This window comes from Passer domesticus, chromosome Z, assembly GCF_036417665.1.
Source record: "Passer domesticus isolate bPasDom1 chromosome Z, bPasDom1.hap1, whole genome shotgun sequence".
Lineage (NCBI taxonomy): Eukaryota > Metazoa > Chordata > Aves > Passeriformes > Passeridae > Passer > Passer domesticus.
In genome coordinates, this window is record NC_087512.1 from 79744825 (window position 1) to 79765972 (window position 21148).

The window sequence follows — 21148 nt, forward strand, 5'->3', positions numbered from 1 at the left end:
TCTATGATTCTATGAATCCGTCTCTACAAGTTGCAACGATTCCATGACTCCATGCCCCTGTAATTCCTTTGATTCCTTGCATCCACGATTCCATAATTCTCCATGTCTATGATGCAGTGATTCCATGTTTTTATGACTCCACAACTCCATGATTCCATGTTCGATTATTTTCTGATTTTGTGGTTGTGTGATTCCATGGCTCTTGTGCTGCAGGTGTAATGATCCCACTGTTCTTTAATTCCATTACTCCATTATTGTGATGCAATGATTCTTTGATTCTCTGATGTAATGATGCAAATATTCCATGATTCTATGATTCATGAGTATGTGGCTCACTGACTCCATGATTTTATCATTATTTGATCAAATGATTGCACAATCCCTTGTTACCATGATTTTTCTATTGCTTGATTTTATGGTTTCATATTTCTGTGACTGTTATAGATCCTGAATCTATGATTCCAAGATTCTGTGATTCCATCATTTCTTAACTGATTCTGTGCAGTTTTAGCACTTTGTTTGCCTGATAAATTTGGTAATCAAAGTCTGTGTTTTTCACCAGGCTTTTCATTCACAACATTAAAAAGTTGTTCTGAAAAGAGAAATGTCGCTATAAAGAACATACTTTTTTTTTTTTTTTTTTTTTTTTTTTTTTTTTTTTTTTTTCAGGTGAAATCGGCTTCTGAGCTGCTGCTGACCCTGAGCAACTCTTAAAAGTGAACAAAGCTGATGTAACTCCCTGTAACATGCAGGGGAAATTTAAGTTCAAGCCAAGTTGAGAAATAGTGTTAGCTCACTTTGATGGCTACATCCTGAAAGGTGATATCCAGTTTTGAAAAATTTATATGCCACTTTGATGTTGTCATGCTGGGAAGATGGGGGTTACAGAGGGATAATGAAAACACGTTTTCTTCAGTGTCTGGCAGTTCTTTCCAGGGGCTGAGAGTCAGGGTGTGAGCACAGTGCAGGTTTAACCTAAATGTGAAGAATCCATGGTCAGAAAAGAGAGTCCAAAATGTCTTATGGAAATATTGCCACTCAGTGGGGAGCCCAAAGGTAAAGGAGCAAAGGTGATGTGTGAACAGTGTCCTTGGAAAACTCAGTTCTGGAAGTGGAGGAAGCAGGAACTAAGACCGAGGACTAAAAAGAAATATGATTTTTAACTTGTTCCAATTTTCAACATGAACATTATCTCCTCCATGGTCTGCCTGGGTAGAGTCCTAAAGGGTCAGATAAGGCTGTGCAGAATGGACTCCACTGAATCAGAAAAGGACATGAGAGCTCATTAAAAATGCAAAGTCTTTGGAACTAAATAACGACAGCTTCCTTGTGGGTGAATTGTGTTCAGTTTCCTTCAAGGATGTGAACCAAGGAGGAGATACTGGAGTATTGCAAACCTTATCTTCAGATCTTTAAAAACAAAAAAACAAAAAAAACCAAAAAAAAAAAAAAAACAAACAAAAAAAACCCCAAAACAAACAAACAAAAAAAATCCATCTCATCAAGGGAGAAGACCTTCTGCCCTTTGTAAAAGTTGGTCTGAAGGTATCATGGTTAGTTATATAGAAAGCACGCATTTATTTTTAACAAAACAGGTACAGTTGCAACAGAATGAGGATAACATTAAAAATGTACAAATGTGGTTGTTAAATATCTGTAAGTGACTAGGCTGAAGACTCTTCTTGCCCATTATTTGAAAAATATCATAGTCACAGGAGTTTTTTTATTTAAATATACATTTGAAATATATTATTTTCTTTGATAATTATCACATTTCAGATGGTTCATGGAAGATATCACACTGGTCATAAAGAGTTCACAGGATCCCCCAGGGTGCATTTTTGGCTCACAGAAACCATATTTTTTTTGGAAATATATGACATCTAGGAAATCCATAGATCTTTGGTATGTTATAATGAATTCTAGACGTATTACTGTTCTACAGGAAATTCAAGGTGTTTAAGGCTACTTTCTACACCATCTCATGCCATAATAACACAGTGCTCCAATCTGATGTCCTTGGTGTTGTGGCCTCTGTAAGTGGTGATCTGAACCTGACTTCAAACCTTAGCTCTGCTCTCAAAATTCTCTTCTGATTGTTCCCCTGAAGTTTTTATTTCATAATTTTGGGTATTTTACTTTACTTTCTTTTTCAAGTATGGAATGTTTTCCTCCCTTATTTATCAGGTTGCTGTCAGGCACATTTAAATGCTGTTTGAAAAGCTGCTTGGGACAAGAAAAAATTAAAATTAATTATAAGAAATTAAGAAAGTTTCACCAATCTCTCCTTTAGTGCCCAAAAAAGCAGGAAGAAAGTAGTGAGTCCAACAATGCCATTATAAAACTGGTTTAGGAGCCGGTTTCAGCTTCAGGAATGGAAGAGGAGACTCAGTCCCTGTTTACTGCTTCCTGTTGAGTTCCATCAGCCATTCAGGCACTAATAACATTAGGTCAGTGACAACATTTTTGTGAGATGAGCTTTGACACACAGAGGAAAAAAAGAACATCTTCATAACATGGAGAGTCACAGCTAGTAAAAGCCAATTTTGCCCATTAATAACAGTGAACAAGTGAAGATAAATGAGGTGTAATGCACAGCTTTGAAGCATAAAAAATTGTTGTAATGCTCACATTTAATTATAATTTATCTGCATTCATTTCTCTTTAGATACCTGACAAGACACTGTTTCATCTTCCTAACACTTGCTACAATAGTTAGCTTTTTATTTCCTGCAATAATTTCATCACTGCACTTCAAAAGCACATCTATTCCTTTCGGACCCAAGACAAATGTGTTTGTTGACTTTCAGGCTGTTAAAATTAGCCATAGCACTGGATTAATATTCATTTGGAGCTGTGACTCCTTTCATCTATCTGAGTCTAGGCAGGCACAGTCTAATGTATCGTCTGACTTTTATGTAAATAAATATTCCTCCTGCCTGCAGAGTTTGATGGCAGCTGCAGACCTTCCTGAACTTTATGGAGTTCTCCTAATGCAGCAGCATCCTTCCCCTCCTGTCCTCTGATTGCATAAACAGCCCTTGTTACAATATTTATCAGGAGCTTTGTTCAGCACAGGCTGGGTTCATCTCTCCAGCACTTTCACATCACATCTCAGAGAGGCCCCTGAAATACTTCAAAAGCTCTGGTTTGCTAAAAGGTTGTGGGTTTATTTTTCCTCCTCACCTTTTCCCATCTCTGATGCCTTTTTTTTCTTTTTTTTCTTTTTTTTTGTTTTATCCTGTGTGTCTCTAGTTCTGTAATTTTCCTGCCATTTACTTCTCCCTCAAAGCTCTGCCACTTTCATCCTTTATACACAAGTAAGAAGGAATTGGTTGGAAAGGGCTATTACCCAGACTCTTCCCTGAACATGTGGTGATGGAATTAAAGTAACATTAATTTCAAACTTCTGAGACCCACTGGGAATGTAAAAGTTTTTCCTGTACATTTTCTACAACAAACAACCTCAAAAGAAATGTGAAAATGCATTGCATCCTCCTTTTATTGTTATCATTCTTTTCTCAGGACCTAGAGCTTTAATTTAAATGCTGATGTGGCTTTGTTCAGTAATGATGTTCCTTAGGATTCATGTATTCAAAATGTGTATTTTAAAGTGACATCTCCTTGTGTAATAACTTGAACAGAAATATCCCTTCACAATGTTGCTCCTTATGTTTTTCTTTCACTCTGAATCTGTAAATGATAATGCTTTGCTGATACTTGCTCAGAAATATTGTCTAATCTTCCAGTCTGATGGTGGTTTAAACAATGAAAAACCTAAGAATGCTTTTGAACATTGGAAAGCTTGTTTAGGGAAGTGCAGTTTTATATCAAGTACTAATCTGGCCCTTAAATTTTTTCCCCTGCACCTCTGCGATCACTTTTGGTTACAAAATGCATTTGTGCAAATAACATCTGTCTTTATTCTGTGATATTTAGGTTTCTGCTTTCATGGATTTGCCAATCTGTACCACTCAACATTCCACACACTGAATTCAGTGATGAACCCCCAAATTTGGTATCTGTCTTGGTTAAAACCCCAGCCAGGCCCAGCCCCAGGCAGCTGCTCACTCACTGCCCCACCAGAGGGGCTGGGGAGAGAACTGGGAGGGTAAAAGCTGGAGAACTCATGGATTGAGACTTGGACATTTTAATAGAGAAAGAAAAAGCCTGTGTTGTAAAATATGTCTGTATTCTCTTTGCTATCTGTCAGAGCTGGGGCAGTTCTCTGCTGTTCATGGGGCAGTTTTCTTTATCTCTCCCACAGCCAATCCTCCCTCCAGGAGATCTCTGCTGCTCATGGGCCATTAATTATTAATTATCTGCTGTTCATGGCCACTGAGTGTCCCTGCATGGCTGATCAAATTCCATCATCCCATGGGGAGATGCTCTACCCAGGGCAGGAGCCAAGCATTCCTACCTGGATACAATCTGAGACTTGGGACACCACAGCAGCCTCTGCCCCCTGCATTCCCAGAGGAGCAGCTTTCTCCTGCCCTGCATTCCCACAGGAGCAGCTTTCTCCTGCCCTGCATTCCCACAGGAGCAGCTTTCTCCTGCCCTGCATTCCCAGAGGAGCAGCTTTCTCCTGCCCTGCATTCCCAGAGGAGCAGCTTTCTGCTGCCCTGCATTCCCAGAGGAGCAGCTTTCTCCTGCCCTGCATTCCCACAGGAGCATCTTTCTGCTGCCCTGCATTCCCACAGGAGCAGCTTTCTCCTGCCCTGCACTCCCACAGGAGCAGCTTTCTCCTGCCCTGCATTCCCACAGGAGCACCAGGCCCATCTGCAGCAGCCCTGGAGCTGCAGAGGAAAACTCCCCCCTTGTGCAGGATCCCTGCTCCAGCAGAAGCACAGCTGGCACTGCAGGAGGGCTGAGCCACCCTGGGATGGGACTGTGCCACCCCCTGACCCACAGGGGCAGCTCCTGCTCTGACTCTGGCAGGGTTGTTTTGTATTACCGCATTTTTATTTTATTTTTCCTAATAAGAAATGGTTATTCCTATTCCATATCTTCCCATGAGATCCTCTTAATTTCAAAATTATAATAATTTGGAGGGAGGGGGTTTGCATTTTCCATTTCAGGGGAAGCTCCTGCCTTTTTTAGCAGACACCTGTCTGTTCAAACCAAGACAACACCAGCACTAAAACCCCAAGGAATCAATTCCCTGTTTCCCACGGAATTTCAGCACCTGCAGGACAGCAGGGTCACATCCTGCAGAGCAATGACCTGGAAAACAAACACCACCATTCCAAACGTCCCCTTCCTCCTTCTGCCCCCAGTTTCCACACTGAGCATGATGTCACACGGCCTGGAACATCCCTTGGGTCACTCTGGGTCCCCTGTCCTGGCTGTGTCCCCTCCAAACCTCCCAGGCACCCCCAGCCTCATCCCCAGCGTGGCAGTGTTGGAAATGATAGAACTTTTTAATAATTTCAGTTAATGGTTTTAATTAACTCCTAAATTAATTGTTTTAATGAGTCATAACCATTGTATATATACTAATTATGAGTTGCGTGTTATTCTTAGCCAGCATTTATCAAAGTTGTCATGAGCTGCTTTTGCAGGAGCACAGCTTGGGAAAATTACTGAAACTTTAAGTTTCGATAAACTAACTCTGATATGCTTCAATGAGCAGAGCCTGAGAGAGAGAGAGAAATGTGTTGTTGAGTTTGGACATCTGGAATGCAGAATTTGTGGGCCACAAAGGCATTTCACAGAAACTAGAAGATAAAGAAGAGACCAAAAAGACTCAGTATATGCATTGGAAAACCCCAACCAGAAGAAAAAGCTGTTAAAAGACTAAAAATATGGCCTCATTAGCATAAGGAGCAGAAATCAATAACTGATAGAGGAGAGAATACTGATTAATGAAAGAGGATTATGTAATTTACAACCACCAAACATTAATTTATTTGTTTGAGAAAAATGTATAAATAAGTGACAAAGTTTTGTGTCTGTGTCTGTGGAGGCCAGAATTTTGTCAGCCACACACACAGGCCCTGACCAGGAAAAAAGTAATGCCTGACTTGCTGACACCAAAAAAAGCAGTGTTAAAGGGATTTGTTTAACCCCATGATTATGGAGAATTTTGTGCCACCAGAAAGAGGAGCAGAAAAGACTTTGGCTCAGCAGCAGCAAAAACATTTCTAAATTTCCAACTCTGTGTTCATCACAAATCCAAAACAGAACCTCATAATAGCCACTAGGAAGAAAGTTAACTCCACCCAGGCAAAACCAGCACAGTTCCTAATCCAGTGTTTAATTTTGGTCACATCTGCAGACTCCACTACCAGATTTGCAACAAACTATTAAAAGTAGATTTTGTACTAACCAGAACAGAAAAGGGGAAGTATGCAAACTGATTTTTGTTTCAAAGCATCCTGGTAAGTAGAAAAATTATTATTACTATTGTAATAGTAGTAGTAGCAGTAGTAGTAGTAGTAGTAGTAGTAGTAGTAGTAGTAGTAGTAATAGTAGTAATAGCAATAATAGTAATAGTAATAATAATAATAATAACAACAACAATAATAATAGTAATAGTAATGCACTATAAGCCAATAAGCTCTTCACAAAAATCTACATTTTTCAAACTTTCACAAACAGGACTGGGGCTTTGTAGTAGCAATATCTTGAGGTTTATACCAGCAGGAGTCCCACCCTGCTACCTTCAAAAAATCTGAAAAAGACAGGATACATCCTACTCAATCTAATTTTTAAACGATTGCTGGAAAAAAAAAAATCACACTGCTTTAGACTGTTGACTTGTGAATAGATTTTCTTCATACATATTTTTTTGTAGTATAATTTGACCTCAGTGTTTCAAGGTCAATTCTCTCCAATGAGTATAATTTCCTTAGAAAAACGAAACTCCTAATTTTGCAACTGACAACACAGCTGGGTTATTTATAACAGATCAGAATAATCCAAAATATAAAGGACTAGTAAGTGACAGACAGAATCAAAGAGGAGTAAGGGCTAGTAGCAGGAAAAGTGAGGAACAGAGTAAGCTATGGAAAAAGAGAGAAAATGGATACAAAAGGCAACTTCCTACCCCATTCCCTCAAATACATGTGCTTTTCAGTGTTTTGGCATCTCTGTGCTTACCCAGAGATAGCCTTTTCACCTTTGGTTAGTTTAGTACCTCCTGTATTTCCACTCACTGTCAAAATCTGTGGTGTGGAGGCCCCTTTTTCTGTCTCACTTGAAAGGCCTTAATGGGATCTGTCTGCAGTCTTTATAGAAAAAAATGGTGAGCTATGGGGAGGAGGGAGAATTTATTCCTTCTGCCTCCATCAGGTCCAGTGGAACATGATTTGGAGCCATTTTGGGAGAGTATTCACTGCAAAGGAAGAGGGGAGATAACAATTTTTCAGGTCCCTTCCCAAGTGCAGCAGGAAAATGCTGCCACCTTGGCCAAAGTGTCAAGCCCTGACTCAAGGAACAGTGGGATCAGACACAATTATCTTCCTGTCCTTAGGTTATTGAATCCATAACTCTTGCTCCCAGGACTCTGCAGAGCACCAGGCTGTGAGTCTCTGCTGTTAACAGTCTGGAGCTGGGGATGGAATAATAATAAAAAAACTCCAAAAAACCAAAAAAACACCACCCTCAAAACCTGCTAAAGGTTCTAATGCAACAGCAAAGGGCAAAAAGGGAGCAGAGGGAGTAAGAGCTTGTGAGGTGGATTTTAACACCTTCCCTTGGGAAAGGGCTTTGCAAATTTTAATTTCAAGGGGTGATTATGTGCTTAGTGTTTAACATCAGACATGAAATGCAGAGATAGCCCTCGAGAGGAAGAGATGAATGCACTTGGTTTTTTAGGTATGCATCCATCCTCCTTTTCCCTCTTGAAAAGAATTCTGGGGTGTAAGCCTGAAAAGCAGGAAAGGCTTCCCTGTAGAGGTTTTAAAAAATGTTTAAAATCCCTAATGCAGAAAATACAGCCAGTTTCTGCACACGACTGAGGCACCAGCCATATTAACATGTCACCAATAAATATTATTCCAAAATATCCAAGAGTCGCACATTAAGAGTGCAATGATCTGAAGTCCATTTCCAGCACTGACATTCCTTATTTCCTCAAAGCACAGTGTTCTCCTTGTCAGCAATTTAATCAGAAGAGTGAAAATCTGCCAGTGATATCCACTTCGTCACTAATTGTTGAGATGTTGAGGTCAAGTCTGAGACAGGCCAAACATGGTTTTAATTTTCCATGACCACCTTGTTTGCTGCCACAGCAGCAGAAAGGGGCTTTAGTGTCAGGTGAGTGGCCTGAAAAATAAAAATGTGTTGCTGTTCTCTGTGGCACACTTATTTTCTTCCAAAATAAAGTCAAGACTAAAAAGAAAAGTGAAGAATTTGGCATGAAAAGGTGTTTAAATTCTTTCCTGCTATTCATGCACCAGAGTGAAATTAAAGAAAAGGTTTGTGTGTTTCTGTATATATATTGTTGCTTTAGGAACAGAATCAGAAGTGAAGCTGGTCTCTAAGAACACTCAAATGAAGTCAGCACAAAAAAACACATAAAGAAAATTAAAATAAAAACCACCATGAGATTACCTAGAAGGGGCAAAAGAAGATGCTGGGATTTGGGAAGAAGTAAATAAAATGGCACAGACTGAGAAACACATTAGAACAAAAGTAACCACAGAAACATTAAAAATAAAGGGAAGAACACAAAGGAAATCTTTTCATAGGGATCAGAAAATATCATAAGCTAGTCACAAACACACAGACATAGACACAGACAGAAGGGGGAGAGCACAGAAAATGACAGCCCAATATACAGAAGAGAAACATCAGAAGAGATTAAAAGAAAAAATGGCTTGCTGAAGATAAGGATGCAGCAACCTGACCAAAGTAAAAAATGACAAAAAAAAACGAGATAAGGAAAAGTCAGCACAGAAAAAACATAAGAAATGGAGTGCAGGAGATCAGTACAAAAACAAGTAATCAGTGTGAGAGGAAGTTTTAAGGAAAAAAAAAACCAACCAAACAACCAACAAAACAACAAAAAGAAATTGCAGTAAGCAAAAAGACAAAATAGTCTGTCCAAACTGCCTGCCTAGGCTTCAGGAGAAACTTCAAGAGTCAGATCTAAGGATGCCCCTGTGTGTGAGTCAAGAAGCACCTCACTGTAATTTATCCACAAGGAGCTTTAGATGCCTGTGATACCTGTTTGCTCTATATCTCAATGAGGATGACACCAAATTCAAGAGAGAGAGGCTAAAAAAGACTCTTAGAGTCTATAACCTGGCTAATTCTGTATAAAACTCATTAAAAAGGGCAGAAATGTGAAGTTTTGCTACCGAGTTTTTCCACAGTTGCCTCTCCAACTTGCCCTTTTTTCTTTCTTTTTTTTTTTTCTTTTTTCTTTTTTTTTTTTTTTTTGTGGCAGCAGCTTCAGAATTTGCAGCAGGAAAACCCTTACAGAGTCATGGTCCATCCAAGTGCAAACTGAGGGGCCCTTAGCAAAGGGTCTTGGTCTTTTTTCAAGTGAAAAAAATTCTCTACTTTAACAGAAATTTCCTGTTTTCCTTGCCTCCATCCACACAACTCTGGCAAATCCCTGTGTCCCTCTGATCCCAGACAGGAGCTCCCACTTGCAGCAGCCTGGGGCCAGTGGGGTCAACCCTTCCCCAGCTTTTCATCTCCCAGATAAATTCCATGAGGAGGATGTGATCTCTGAGAAGGATGCTGCCAGACCTTCAGTTCTGCAGGCACAAAAGGAGGCTCAGCACAGATGGTCCTCAGGGTGGTGGCTTTCGTGGTGAAGTGCCAGGCTGTGTGTGCTTGCTGTTTTAGAAAACAGAGTGTGTACAATTTTATACACATTTTGCGTTATTTTTTTTCAGTTTTCTACAAAAAATTTGCTTTTTCAACACCTTTTATCTTAATATTATTAGATCTCTGTTCTAATAACAAGATTAAAATGAAATATAGGATCTATTTCAATTGTCTCAGAATTTTCATTCATTAAAGATATAGATGTAAATGAAACCATAGATTTTTCTTTAGGTTTAAGTCTTATTTCTAAGTGAATTTTTAGCAACTAGGATGTAGAACTGTCGTATTTCTTCACTTGGTAACAGTTTAATGTAAGACACCTTCCAGTCTGATAACAAAAAGTTAGTCACTTCAGCTTTCAGATTTCTGCAGTTTTGTGTCTTTGCAGTCATGCCCCTTGAGAAAAAAAAAAAAAAAAAAAAAAAAAAAAAAAAAAGGAAAGAAAGAAAAAGAGAAAAACAAAGAAAAAAGAAAAAGAAGAGAAAAAAATTAAAAATAAAAAGAAGAAAAAAGAATAAATTAAAAAAGACAAAATAAGAAAAAAAAGAAAAAAAGAAAGAAAAAAATAAAGAAAAAAAAGTATTTTCTTGCAGATTTATAAGGTAAACAATCTCTATATTTAAGACCATGATTCTGTCTCTCTTTTTCTTATAAGGATCACAGATATGCAGCTTTATAGTTCCAGGACTGCATTATCTTGTATTCAGAAAGAAGCTTTTCAGAGTCCTAAATGTTGCAGAAATATTTTTAAAGTGCTTCATTTACATTCTGACATCTTCCTCTCCTGAAGTTTAGAGGGTAATTTGTGCCTTAACTTCGTGGCTGTCTGGGCAGAACCAATCCCTCATGAAAGGTAACAGAAATCTTTCTTTTGGCTTTACTTGAGGCTCATAGAATCATAAAGATTCAGCCACAGAGATGAAAAACTGTTGCTGAAAGAGGCTGCAAAAATGTATAAATTCAGAGCTGTCTAATCACAGAGACAGAAAATAGGTTACCTCAGCCTAAAGCATCTGGTGCTGGGCTCTGCCTTCCTCTTGCACTTCTCCCTTTGACTACAGATTATCCTGGAGATGTAAATGCTTGGCAAAAGAAAATATTTACAGCTTTCTAAAGCTTTGCAACTGTGACATACTTTTTAATTAAACAGTAACAACTGTAGCCTGTGGCATTTTCTCTGATTAATGAGTGGCTGGGAAGCATTGCTGGCCTAAAGCAAAGTAGCCCATCATTAATTAATAATTAAAAAAAACCCCTTGTTCTTGGCTTTGGTTATAATCTGTTTGGACTCAGAATCAAATGAAAAGAATTAGTTTTCTTTTCTGTAGTGCTGTCTCTTTTACACAAACTGCTGGGAGTTTCAGTTGACTCTCTCACTCAATGCTGTTGTAATGCACTGTGAACTTTTTTTTTCAGCAAACAGAACACCTCTGAATCCTTTTCCCACTGCAAGAGGTGCATTCTCACTGAGACAGAATTTTCCTGGAATCCAGAGCAAATCAAGGTTATTTTCTGTTGGTTTTTTTTTTTTTTCTCTCTCTGACTTTATGAAAGTTGTTTTCCTCAGTATTTTCTATGCTTGTGCATCTTTTGAAAACATCACAAAATTGTGTTGAGCTTGTTAAACTGTTTTAAGGGTTTCTAAATAAAACCAAATTAATTTGCCCTTGCCTCCAAAATTCACCATGATTTTAGGAAAAGTCTGGAAAATAAATCTGAAAACATTAAACCCAGAAGTGGACAGTGTTGATCCAACATAGGCTTCAATCTTTTTTCCCATTTCTGATTTTGTCTCAGTCTTATGCTGTGAGATAAGAAAAAAGCCCCACTGAAATATCTCAGAAGTGCAGGTGAAACCTGACTGCAGCTGTCTTGGGCTAAAAGAACCCAGACAAGAAAATAAAACCACAGAACAGCCCAGTTTGGCAAGAATCTTGAAAGATTACCTCATCCAACATTTCACAAAAAAGCAGCCCAGGTGGGATTTTCTTACCCTCTTTCCAATCTCATCTTTAAAACTTCCATCAATAGGGACTTGATTATATGATTTTGTCTTTTGGAAGCTCCAAGATTTATGATCCTACTCCAAACGGCATATTTCTGACTTTTTAAAAAGACCATTTGGCACTATGCAGATGCTTTATCAGAATATGAACATACTTATGGCTTTTGTACAAAAAAAGGAAAAAAAAAGAAAGAAATCAAAATTAATTCAGAACTCAAAATTGAAAGCCATAAGTGGCCAAGGAAAAATGCAGAGAAATAAGAAATATGACTTTTTCATGGAGAATCAGCAAATGAATTCTCAAATAAAACAGTGAAGTGAGATAAGGCAGGTACCAAAGCAAGTTAAGTAAGAACAAATACCGTTTTTGATGATGATGATGATGTTGAATATAATTATTATTATTGGTCATTAATTTGACCCACAGTTCTTAATTTCTTGTATTCAGGGGATCAGATTGTGCCCAGGTTGAAAGGCAGAGTATCAGACAATGTTGATGAAACAGAAACTCCTCTTCCAGAAAACCCAAGCACCAAATACTCAAGGGACGTACAGGTGGGAGAAAAAGCCCAAAACTAAAAAAAAAAAGCCCAAAAAACCCTAAACCCAAAAATGAAACAAAACAAAAAAAAAACCACAAAAAGCTCTCATAGGAATGTTTATCTGTGCAACAATGAACTTTTCAAGCCAGCAGCCACCAGCAATGTCATAATTCTATTTCATATGATAACTGCTAAAGTTAATGGTGAGACAATTAATTTCTTCATAATGAATGTGGCCTTTTCTGTTCATCCCTTGCTTGCCCTTCCCATTCATCCTGCCAAAAACCAATTGATTTGCTTCAGTTCTGAAAGTTCTTCTCCTCATCATCATTATATTTTATCTCCAGAGCCCTAGTGAGGGCTCTTATTGAAACAGTGTGATTGCTCATAGCTCATAAAGCAAAATATTTTCTCAAGGCTTTGAAGGGATTCACTGATTTACCACAGCAGAGCCATGCATAATAAAAATTATAAAGGGGCCTCTTTATTTTGAATGATTAAGCAGACTAGGACTCTTTAGTTTAAAAAACAAATCAATAAGAGGTCTGGTAGACATGTATGAAAGCAGGAGCAGTGTGGAGAAGGCATCACTTGTTCACTCTTTCCTCTGATAGAAGACCTAGAGGGCATCAGAGCTATCAGCAGGCAGCTTCAAACACATAATTTTTATGTAGTTTAATCAGCAATACTCATTGCAGAACAGCAGTGGCCTAGTTGTTGTGTTCAAGGTTGGAACAGGAGAATTAACAGATAAAAGTTATACCAAAGAATATAAAAATATTAAATACATGGCGTTTCCTCAGTCTCAGGAAGACCTCAGACACAAATTCTGAGAGACAGGAGAGCTTGAGCAAAAAAACCCAAAAACAAAAAAACCAAAACAACAAAAACAAACAAACAAACAAAAAACCCAGCCCTAAAAACCCCCCAAAACCAAAAATAACCCAAAATACCTGCCAAAATTGTGGTAAATTTTTAGATTTATTAGATATATTTTATTATTTCTTATTCAAGTCATTTGCTCATGGTGGCTTTGGCTTTGGCCTGGGGTTTTTCCTCCCTCGCTGCTGTGTTTTTATTCCCCTAGTTTTGTCTTTGCTGCTCTGACTTTACCTGTGGAAGCCTGCTGTTTGTATAATCACAGAATTATTTCCATAAACCACCTGAATATCTGAAATTTACACAAGGCAGGGTGTGCATTTTTACTGGCAAATGTGAACATCCATCGTGCTGTGAATATGAGCAGCTTTGCTGACCAGGTGAAAAGTGTGATTCTCTGTCTATTAATGCAGACAGAAACTTGGTATAAAGGCTTAAATAGGCAAACAAACAGAAAAACTTATAGTAAAGGCCAAAATCAAAGAGACACTCACAATTTATGTACCACAAGTGCTTCCAGAGTGGAATTGCTCCTTTTGGAATGCCTTTTTCCACCCCTAATTTAACATTCAAGTGTATTATGTTCATCTAGTGTGAGGTAAAATGACATTTCAGGTTTTTGCTATAATCATCTATAGAATCAGCTGATCAAAAAAATCACACTGCTTAATATATGAAAAATGGGCCTCATTTATTAAAATTATCATAGAGAGTTTTGCTAAGCATGAGTGAGACCTACCTCTACCACTTCATGCTGCAGAGATTCTGCTTCTTTCCTTAAATATCCAAATCCTCATGGTCCATTTATTAAACTCTCAAGAGACACCTTTCCATTCTCTCCCACATCTCTCTGGAGTTTCACACTTTTGCAGCTACCCAAAGATGTTTTTAAGTTTCTGTTTACAACGTGCCTACAAAGCATTTGATAATTACCAGATTGTGGCTGATGCACAAGCAGCCAAAATTTATGATTCCTTAACAGCCTTATTACCTTCTCCTTCCTAAGTGTCTAACAGCTTTTAAGATTTTTTGGGGGAAGTTGATTTTTTTATTTGTACTAGGAACCTTTATTATAAGCATATTAGAACTGGAATTTGAATGTAAACTTTTTTTTTTTTTTTAATTTAAATATCTCAACACATGTATACCAGGACTAGGAAATCTTAGTTTCTCAACACTAAACTCTCCTAATATAAGGACTGGCCTGTGCTCTGGAGCAGAATTGATCATGAATTCACTCAAAGAATCATGGCAATCCTGTGTTTTATATACGAAATTCTTGTTAAACTTATTCTATCTGGAGCAAAATACTTATAATGCAATGGAATTAGACTTTGAAGAGAAATATTTAACTTCCTTTCCTAGAAGCAGAAATGTGACCAAAAAAAGCATCCCCAAAACATCAACTCTGAAAATGCAGCTGAACTGGATGTCCTGTGGGAATTTGAAACTGTCCAAGGGTCTTTCCTTGCCCTGATGGGATAAAACAGAAATAACAGCAGCAGGGGTTTTCCTCTGCAAAGCATGCCATTAATTATTTATGGCACAATGCTTTCTGATTGCAGAATCAGATTGTACACTAGTGTTATTCATTATTTCCAGCAAAGCAGTTGTATTGACTCTACTACAGGGAGCCTGGATGCTTTGCCTCTGGCATTCCTGAGGGAAAAAAAAGAAAAAAAAGAAAATGTACCTTGCAGAAGGCTCTAGAACAAAATCTTTCTAACAGGAGAGATCAGGAAATGATCTTTTCCAATGTTACTTTCTGTCAAATGTTTACTTTCTACACTCATTTGTGAAATATGTTATTGCTATTTCTGGGTGATTATTGACTTTAGCAACAGAGAGATGTATTCAGTAGGACAGCTCATTAAGCCAAAGGACAGAGAAAGTTGTGTGCAAATCAGACTTTACACATTTTATTTCAGTTATGGGGATTTTCTATGAGTGTGACAATGTTTAGCAACCTGCTATGCCTCTGATTGCACTTTTCTAAAGTTCTTAATGGCCACAAATTTCCTGTTGATTTATTATACAAGGTTATGGACCAAACACTTTGATTCCTGTGGCACAAACCCAGATTTAGGTAACTCATCTTTGGCATCTGGGATCAGATGTTTACATGACTTCATTGTTGCTATGTCAATTTACCTCATCAGAAAATTCATCCCCTCATTTGGTAACATTGGACAAAATATGTAGCCTATGATAAAGTGATATCCATAATATTTTGAAAAAAACCCCAAACCTATTAAATTTTTTTTATGCTACTTTGTATTGTAATATATTCCTTAAATGGATGCATGATAATAATAATAATAAAAATATTATTATTATCAATAATGATTGTCATAATTATCATAGATAATGATTCTAAATCAATATTATTAAGCAATTGAAAGTGAGCATATGGTTTGGTCCAGCTACTGTAACACCAGTGTAATGATAAGAATCAAGTGTCCATCAAATACTGTTTTAAAAAACTATAAAGAATGTTTAAAACTGCATTTGAGAAAAAAACCCAAATGTAAGTGCAATGAATACTGAATACTGTACTAATTATAGACTGCATACTAATTACTAAAATAGCTATGACTGTAGAGGGAACGGAGGAAAAAATCATTGAGCTTTTACTAAACGAGCTCAACATTTCAATTATTCTAAAATTACTCTATACAGGGTCCAATTTCCTTCACTTACAACCTTCTTACAGCAATTTTTACAGACTAAAAGAGGATTAGCAAAATGTGGGGGTAAAAACCTGTCTAAAATAAGTGTGCCAGGGCTGTTAGGAGCCCATATTTAATTAGAGAATTAATGACAGAGAGTCAGTACTCACTTTTTCATTAATTGTGTATAAGTAGCAAAATGCCCACAGGTCTGAGCTAACAGAACAGTATAGCTTATTGTTTCAATTAATCTTTTTTGCTTTTTAGGTGTTGCACTTTTCTGGTAGAAATAATGAATCTGATTTATTTCCTGTGGGCTGATATTGGAGTCCACTGTGTGATTTGGAAAATTTTGTTTTGATATGAGAGAAACTTGGTGGAATGGCAAATGAAGCCTACCATATGAGGTCATAAACATGGAAAATGAGTGAAAAAATTCTACTGCAGGCAAGGCATTTCATCCAGTGCTGAGCAGAGTTTCAGATCCTGTACATCTTATCAGACAAGCATTTTTTTTTTTTTTTTTTTTTTTTTTTTTTTTTTTTTTTTTACTGAGTGCTAATAATCACATAATGGATACTGTGGTTCTGATACCAAAAGTGTCCTTCCAGTTTCTTGATATCCAATTTATCCGTGTCTGCTCAATCAATGGGATAACAGAAACACAAACTGGGTCACTCTGGTGATTAATTACCATACATGTGGCTCCTGGAAAATCCCCATATAAGGGAAGAGTGCTGCCTGCCCTTGCTTATCTATCAGGGGAAGATTCACATCATGAATACATAAATGCTGATTAATTATTCTGATCAATCACCCACAGTTTCTGATCTGTTGCTGTGAAAACCACTCCTGTAGCCCCCTCAATAACAAAACTGGCCACACAAATGCAGCATAGTTATACTGGTGATTTTATTGTGTAATTTAATTACAGACCTACAGGACCTTTAAAAAAAAAAAGTCAGTGTATCAAACTTCTCTGTTGTATCTGAGTCAGATGCTTTCTTACAGTAATGGATTTCCTTTTTGACTTACAGCAATGTTATTTCCTTAATCAAATTGCCAATAGTTCATTGAATTTGCTGTTAAATATTATATTTCATACCCTGTTTAGTCTTCAGGGCTGCAGATATTTTTTTGCCGTTATTCAGAAAGATTCAGTAAACAGCTGTAAATAATGTTCCTTGCCCTGCAGTGTTTATGTTAGTAACAACTTCCTCACTTTTCTCTGACATATGTGAATATTTCTCAGAAACAGAATCAGTCCTTGGCAGGGGGGTGGTGGGGGAAGGAGATGATATTTAAGGTCCCTTCCAGCCACAACCAGTCAGTGACTCTGTAACTCTTTCCCACCAAGATCCTAGGCTGTTCGTAGTTCCAATTTCCTATATTCCATCTAAAAGCTTTTTTGTTGTAGATTTCTAAGGAGCAATTAATTAAACCCAGGGATGGGCCCAGCTGAAACCCTACAAACTGGTAATCACATATGCATGCCATATTTGAATTCAGTCCTACATTTATGAGGCAACCTATTGCATCATGCAAGTTTTGTACTTAATGCTTACTGTGATACACGAGCAATTTAAATTTGTCTTGCTCTCTCAGATGTTAGGTTATGCAGAAAAATAGCAAAGCAGAGTTCAGGACATGTGTCTGAATTTTTTAATGAGGCTGATGACTTCCTTCAGCACCAAAGTTCTGGTATGAAAATTTATTATTACTTCTTCTCTTTTTTTTTTTTTTTTTTTTTTTTTTTAAATGAGCTTTGTAGATAAAGGAACATAAAGAATCTGGTGGAAACCACTGCTCTTCAAAAGAAAAAAACCATTTGTATTTGCATTTGAAATGGAGATTCAAGCTCTAGGCCATTTGTCTTAACATGAGTGTACGGCTTTTACAAATGAAGTTTTCTAGAATTAATGCCGCTAAAATATGAGTTTCTTCCAGGACATGGAAAGAGGACAATGAATCTATGTGTGATGCTATGAGATGAATAAATGCTTGGGAAATGAAAACAATTTCTGACCTGAATATGGATGAAAAATGTCTTGCAAATGATATGGTGAAATTTATCAGGTACTTGCATCACGTTTGCTTGATAGGCTCTGACCCTGAAGTTATACCAGGAAAGTCTTTTGCTGAAGAAAGTTGAAAACAACACCCAAATGATTCTGAAACATGTTTTATGAGCACTGTGAGATGCTCATGTTGTAGCAAAAATGATTAAAGTGATTTACATATATATAGCTTCTACATTGAAAAAAGGGCCTCAGAATTTTATAAACTGAATGCAGAGACTACTGCAACCAAAACGGGGAGTCTTTGTCCCCAAAATACTTTATTGTAATACGACATTGCAACATTCTACTGTATTTTGGACAGAATACTGTGATCACTTCAAAAAAATTCAGGGAGAATTGACTTGATCAGTAGAATTAAGGTAAAACCTGAACTTTTCAGAAATAGTGCTGCGTGGGAAATGGATTTATAGAAAATAAAGTGATGACGTTTGTTATAGAATTATGTTAGAATTTATATTCAGATTTAGAATTTTATATTTCAGAATTACTTTATTTTATAGAAAATAAAGTGCTGTCATTTATGCTGACATAAAGAAAATGACAGTGCTACACTTGAGAAATGTATAATGGTAAATATTAAACACCACCTCTGAAAGAGGGAATATTGGCTCAACTGGATAATTATGCTAAAGAGAATATCTGATTTTTACAGAAGTATTTTTACCTTTACTAATTCTCTGAAATATTTTTGAGCTGTCTGGGGACTTGTGCTTTAGAAGAAACCTGTTACATGCTCTTGCAAAGTCACACCTTTTGAAAAAAAGATGCAAAAGGGAGTCCCTCATTTAGTGTGTCTCAGAGATTATCACTTCTGTCACTGAATAACAGAATTATTCAAATTTTAACACATTTTCCTTTCTCCTTTTTTTCCTTTATCATTTCTTGTTTTTTTTTCCCTCTCTACCCCTTTTGCATGTCACAAGCCACCCAGCACTTGTTAACCACGTCTAACATTCTTTTAGGGGAGCCTTCCTGAAATTTAAGCAAACTCCTCAGTGTGACTGCTGTCAGCTTTCATTATTCTCCAGTGATTTTCATCAAGCCTCTTAAGCAAGGTTTCCCTTGATAAATTCTCACCAGTTTTCCATTCTCTGTTTTGTTCACCTTCCCAGTCACAGAGATCTTAGATCAAGAGCAGCACTTACACCCTTGAATTTCTACTTCATTTGCTGTTTTCACAACATATTAGGCTTTTTCTACCCTGATGTCCTTTTTATTTTTTTTCCCTTGGTTTTGTTATATTCCAGGACTCTGGGAAACTTGGAAACAGACAAAAGTTGTCCAGTAAAACTGAGATCTCTACATCTGCTGCTCAGAACAGTTGTATATGCCTCTGTTCTTAGGATTATTGTGAAAATACTGCATATACTATTTACATTAATGTAAATTACAACTGAAAGAGATGAGAAGCATCTCTTGCAGCCAATCAGATGACGCTGGGATTTTCAAAGTTTTCCTGAAAGGAAGAGTAGGAACCACAGTGTGTTCTCATCAATCCCATGGTGCAGATAACCAGGTTGTGGGGCCTCTTTACTGCAGGAAATCACTCCTAGGAGACCCAACAGTGAAAACTTTGCAATGCTTTAAAAATAAAACCATAAATCTCTCTGATTTTAGTTTTGGCATGTATTGAAGTGCTGTATGTTAAGCTGTCTCCCTTTTCAGATAGTGGCTATTCTTAAATCGATCTCCATAACACAATAGCTGTCTAGCAGACACCTTTGGACAGGCAATTAATTTTGAAACCTGACAAGGCAGAAATAAAGTCAATTTTAATTACCGTACAGTATGCTTCTGCCAGCTGACTTTTACAAAGTCTGTTAATTATTATTTTTAAATTTGTATTTTTTATTTTTTAATTTCTAAATGCAAGACGTAGCTAATGAGGTTTTGATGTTTGTGGTCTCCAGAGAAGATTTAGACTCAACATCCAAGAAAGTGTGTGTCAGCTTCTCATAGCCTCATATAAAACCTCAGTGTAGGCCCACTAGATAAATATAAAAGATGTTCTTATAATCCCAGAAATACAGCTTCAGTCCTCTGCCATTCATAGATTTTCTGTCTGATTCAGACAAGTGATTGATTTCTCTAATTTTCCATCTTTCTTTCCTAAAATTAGGATAATATTCCATGGCTGTAAGAGGTGATATCCTTCCCTGGCTGGTGGCTGAAGGTACCCTATGTGTAACAATGCCTGCGTAAATAATATAAATAAATAACACAAATAACTAAATAACTAAATAACTAAATAAATAAATGTTATAAATAATGTAGAGGGAAGTATGTTGACTTGATAAAGTTATGAATTATGTGCAAGTTGTAGGGAGGCAGTGTAGGGGTGGAGGGTGTTCTGAGGGTGTGGAAGAATGCAAACCTTTCTCTCTGCAAAAGGTTAATGGAGCATAGAACATTTACCTTCTAATCTCAGTCTGTCCTGCTCTGGAATTCTCAGGAATTCTGAAAGCTCAGCTCAGAAAATCAGCCCTCCAAAGCTGTTTGTTCAGTTGATGTGGCTTGGCCCTGAGCAGGAAATAATTACAGAAAAGGAAGAGTAATGAAATGGTTGTGGGTATGGCATAAATTATTCAATATTGGCTATGTTCTGCTACAGCTAAAGCAGATTTGTATGTGTTAAAGACCTATTGTTGTACATGCCTGACTTTAGGCCTTATATACCTAATAAAGCAATCCTACTGAAACCTCAGGATACGTCTGTGTTAGTCAAAGCAGCACTGAGCTGGCTCAGCCTTGTGCAGTCCACACAGTGCTGTGGTCTCTGCTGTTAAATGTTATTTCTAACATCTGGAGTGCTGAAAATATTTTCTGAGTTAGGAAATGGGTACTGCCCGGCTTTTTCAGGGCAGGAATCAAGGTTTATCAAGCAAGGAAGAGTTCTACCCCTGAAACTATCATGCAGACCTCACCGCAGTAATTTTTTGACAAAGCCAGGTCACAAACAATTGCATTCTGAGATAAATTCTGTGCTGCATATTAAGCTTTGTGGGTTAAAACTTCTGTCAACAAGGTGCTGTCTGCTTTCTGGATAAGACCTGGGCACACTTTGAAGGGGGAATTGTTTCTAAGTGCACTTCACATGTGGAATTACACATCAGTAGTAAAGACAGCTGGAGGTAAACTGAGCAAAACTCAGAGAATGGTGACTCTGATCCTAAGTACCCAAACCCA

The 21148-nt window shown here is 37.4% G+C and overlaps 3 long non-coding RNA genes across 7 annotated transcripts in view; 2 read left to right on the forward strand and 1 right to left on the reverse strand.

Annotated features, from left to right (window-relative positions):
• The window catches only part of LOC135290548 (uncharacterized), a 22114-nt gene continuing 966 nt past the window's right edge, over positions 1–21148 (forward strand). The window contains exons 1-5 of one of the 4 annotated variants that reach the window (XR_010353313.1): positions 1–535; positions 670–819; positions 2294–2450; positions 6281–6383; positions 20082–20135. This is a non-coding gene — a long non-coding RNA (uncharacterized LOC135290548). Of the gene's footprint in view, positions 536–669; positions 1057–2293; positions 2451–6280; positions 6384–20081; positions 20136–21148 lie in introns of all 4 variants that reach the window. The other 3 variants (XR_010353311.1, XR_010353314.1, XR_010353312.1) reach the window with 3 other exon arrangements.
• LOC135290549 (uncharacterized) lies at positions 10453–11758 on the forward strand. The gene is made up of 3 exons (XR_010353315.1): positions 10453–10639; positions 11203–11290; positions 11584–11758. It is a non-coding gene; the product is annotated as an uncharacterized LOC135290549 (long non-coding RNA).
• LOC135290547 (uncharacterized) overlaps positions 17638–21148 on the reverse strand; it is a 14113-nt gene continuing 10602 nt past the window's right edge. For both annotated transcript variants that reach the window (XR_010353310.1, XR_010353309.1), the window contains 2 exons: positions 20378–20482; positions 17638–20156 (listed from right to left, as the gene is read on the reverse strand). This is a non-coding gene — a long non-coding RNA (uncharacterized LOC135290547). The remainder of the gene's footprint in view (positions 20157–20377; positions 20483–21148) is intronic.